The sequence below is a fragment of the Olea europaea genome, chromosome 12 (genome assembly GCF_002742605.1).
Source record: "Olea europaea var. sylvestris chromosome 12, O_europaea_v1, whole genome shotgun sequence".
Classification (NCBI taxonomy): domain Eukaryota; kingdom Viridiplantae; phylum Streptophyta; class Magnoliopsida; order Lamiales; family Oleaceae; genus Olea; species Olea europaea.
Genome location: NC_036248.1, coordinates 27,734,757 through 27,739,302, shown reverse-complemented (window position 1 = coordinate 27,739,302; position 4,546 = coordinate 27,734,757).

Below are 4,546 nucleotides of genomic sequence, written 5' to 3'. Positions count from 1 at the left end.
AAAAATAAAACCAAAAGTTATCTGCGTTTCAAAGATACTGATGTGAAGTACCATGCCCAGACCGGAGTACTAGGTGAACTTAAATTTAGTGTCCATAAGCCAACGACAGATCCTTTCCCGGACCTTCTGGATCCATTGTCGGAGTTGCATATGTCCACCATTAGTGAATGTCACGAAAGTTTGGATACTGGCAAGTCCAATCGCTCTATCAGTCATCTTTCCTTTTTCTGTCTTCTGCCGCATCATTCCCAAAGCATGGAGTACATCCCAAGGGCTATGATTTGTGAGAGAATTGATAAAGAGAAATATGATGGGGAAGCGCACTGGTCAGTCGAGGAGAGATTTCTTTTCTTCCAAAATTTTGGGAGTGGTCTTTGTGGGTCTAGAAACTTCTGCTCAAGAGGAATCTCCACGATTCAGCTTTTGTAGTCGGTTCTAATGCAAAAGATTACCATCGCCCAAACTCCATTTACAGAGCTCTTCGTGAGGTTTGGTGTCCAGAAACCAACACCTTTGTGACTGCCAATGGTGAAATTGGCATTTCTCTTTCGGACATCCACGAGATAAGTGGACTTTCGATCATGGATCATTATTATAAGGAAGTACTCCCAAGCCTTTCAGAGTTGACGGATCATCTTCCCAAGTCTTGTTTGTATCTCTTTAATGTTTTTGCATTGACTGCCCATGCGAATGAATCTGACAGAGTTACTCACGAACATTGGATTAATTTTTGGTTTCATGAGAATGGTTGTGTCCCGACAACACAAAAATTATAAGAATACTATGAATTTAAATCCATTCAAGAGGCACCATCAAAGAACATCGAAGGAAATACGAAGGCCTGTGGTGGCAAACAAGCCGAGAGACATTACTCGTGGGGATCGACGTCATTGGAGCAATTTTCCAGTATCTCTGTTTAGGGAAGAAGAAGAGGAATTAGAGATAACAGCCTACCTCTCCCTATGGCTTTGTCGCTTCGTTCTTCCATCTGGGGACGAAAGTATAAGAGTCGGGACTTTTAAAACATTTTCTAGGTTGGTAGGCAGATACACTTATAGTCTGGTTCCACCCATATTGGCGAGCATTTATAATGGACCTACACGAACATCTAATTATCAGGCAAATCCAGACCTTGGCTCAATTTCACATTCATTTCCTGGACATTTTCTTTATGCTTGGACAGCAACTTATTTTGTCCGAGGTGTTTATGCTCATATAGACAAGAGTTATTCTCGCCCTATAATTCAAAGATATGCCGGAACTCTGAAAACTTTTCAATCTTGGGAGAAAAACGTTGTTGATTGTCGGGAATTTATCCGTGGAGCGACGAACACCGATAACTTTTGTTGGAATCCATTGCCCTCATCGTCCCATCCTGATGTACGTGTGGATGACCAACCGAGGTCTGCAAATACTTCAGAATTCATGATGAGTATTTGTAACGCCCCAACCCGTAAGGTCCGGAACGTCGTTAGATTAATTGTACTTTTAGTCGTAAACTTAAAAAAATAGCTAAACCTTTAGAGGAAATTATAAAGATTTAATTCAAGAATATATATTTTTTAAAAGGACAATAAATGACAACATAACTCAATACAAAAGAAACTAATTCCTAACATTTTCAAGTGACATCCATGCATAAATACATTCTTGTTGCGTGAAATTCTAGACAAGAATTTAAAAATAAATGTCGTTGTTTGACTTCCCATTTTTGCGTAGTAAGTTTTGAAGTAAACTCGTTTACATAATAATCTAGGTCAAAACTTCACGAAACTTTAAAAGAAAGTAGGGAACTTCTTATAATATAACATATCCAAAATTCAGCTTTTGTTGGCGACATATGAGATGTTAAAATATTTTTCAAAACCTCTCAGTGACTCGATTTGGGAAGTAACCCAGCGCAGCATACTTAAGGTGGTATATAAAATTCTATAGATATTGGATTGACATGATTTTAAGTTTATTTAGTAGCTAATCCATGAGGTTATTAAATTCCACTGGTTTTGTCCAAAAATCCCAAGTAACGATTGAGTTACGAATTTTTAAATTCAATGGAAGAAACTGAAATTTTCAGAAAACAGCACCACTGTGTTTACTTAAAGTGACATATAAAATTTTACCGACATCGGATTGACATGATTCTAAGTTTATTTAGTAGATAACTTATGAGGCTATCAAATGTTTGTTCAAAAATTCTAAGTAAATAATTAGTTATGAATTTTTAAAATCTGAGCAGAAACTGAAATTTCTAATAAAACAGTAACATTAACTAGTTGACATTTTTTTTGAATACAGTGTTTCGTAAGTAAATTCTAGATCACATATATATTTTTTTAAACATAACCCATTCATAAGAAAATGTTCGTAGAAATAGTTTCATATACGATGTCCATAGAAAAGTAATTAAAAGGAAACGCAAATATTTCATAATCAATTTAAAGTTGTTAATTTACCGGCTTCTCCACGTCAAATTGCATCTTCAACCACCATCATCCGCGCCCCTAACAAAAGAACAAAATCAACTTGTAAGAAGGGATTTAACCCATGTGTTTGAAACTCAATAGATATCATCTGTTAAAATTCGAACCATGGATTCATATCGTCGCACGTAGATGGATTTTCGGCAAAATCCGATATCTATAGCATTCTCATAATACGTAGAGCCAGAGAATGATCATTCAAACTATAGTAGTGCCGAAGCACCGTACCCGGAGGTACCATTTCATTCAACTTTTAACGAAAAATCAAATTTGAAAACGAAATAATACTTGCACCTCAACCTACCTTGAATTTTCTTGGATATCAAAGAACAAATGTGTAGAAAGCATTTCTTCTTCTCACCCTTGTATTTCTCTTAGCTTAAATTGACATAAAATATATTTTTTTTAGAGAAATAAGATGAAATTCAGATTTAAGGAAGGATGTAGTGAAAAAGTGACCTTCCACTTCTTGTAATATTTCTTTTTAATGAAAAACTAAATGGGGGGAGTTGTATTATCATAAAGTTTGTTAAATTGGATCTTTAACTAATAATTTGAAGAGTTTTTAAACCTAAAAAAAATTCATAAATTTTTTTTATAAAAATATCTACATGGTGATTTGAACTTGGGTTGCTTATATGAAATATCATGTAGATGACAATTGGGGCAATCCAGTTATTCATTAAATCTTTGTAATCAAATTTACTTAAACTAATCTCTTAAATTATTGTGCTTTTATTTAATTTATGACTTGGGCTTTCAAAATCTTAAATGGTTTGAGTTTCCACAACTCGTTTTTTGAATGAGATAGGCTCGTGGTACTAGATCATCACAACATAATAGCCTAATTTCATTTGATTTCACGGGCTTCTACAGTATTCGATCTGGATTTATTTCTTATCGTCGAGGAAATTCACCTTTCATTCTTAAGGCTTATAATCCTCAAAGGTTTGCGAGACAGTTTGGCTTTAGACAGAAACCTCTCAGTTCACCAAGATTCTTGAATATTGCCCCCAGTGTAGGCGACATGTATCGGGTTTCGTTGTCCTTAACTCGGACAAAAAGTGGGTCTGTATTTCATATTCCAGAGTATGTGAGGGACATACATCAAAACATTGATGTTGAATATCAGACTTGGTGAAATAGCAAAGTGTTACCACTCTTGATCAAGGTCTAGGTGCAAATCTTATTTTCTAGTGAGAGCCGTGATTTTGTTCTTGGTTCGACTCCAAACAGGTTTTTAGCTAGAGGGCTAAACCCTTCATATGCAGCTCCTGAAGAGGCTTAATGAAAGAGGTATTAAGAGAATCAAAATTATAGTTCCCTCGGCAAAGATTGCTGCCACCTCTGAGCCAGCTAATAAGGTGCCAGAAGCAATTTTGATTCTAGATCACTGTAGTCCTGGAGATCGAGCATCACAAGCACCAGGAAAGACTTTGACTCCAGAAGATGAAAGTTCTAGAGATCAGGTATAGTTCTCCCCTTTTTATGTACTGTTTGTATCTGGTTTTCTGTCACAATCTTCAATTTCAGACTCCTCTTTCTCGAATATACAAAATCAAATGACCAATATAACTGAGACCGCTTCAAGCTATTTTGAGTCTTTCAAAAGGTGAAGTTGGAGCTTCTCACATTAATATCAGCCTCCCGAACGCACCATCGGACGGTGGATTTTTAGACATGTCGCCTAGAACACGAAATGCAGGTATGTGCCCTGTTATTGTTTGCTGCACTTCCCTTCTTTTTTTCTTTTTTTTTTTAAATCATGCTCCATTTTTTGTAGGTTTTTCGAGCATCCCTGAAGAACTAAATTTCTCCATGAATCTAAACTTTTAGCAAGATCAGACTGGCAAGAATGACGGGCGAATCGATGCACTTCAAGGAATAGATGGTATCATGATTCTCATGACCCTCCTTGCAAATATCCGAGCACCATCAATGGAGGTACTTTGGTGCATATCATGGACAATTTTAATGCTGAAGATGAAGTAAATTTAGGGACTGTGAGAGCTAACATTTCAGAGATCAATCAAGGAGTTCCTGTCGTTCCATCTTCGTTGGCTTTA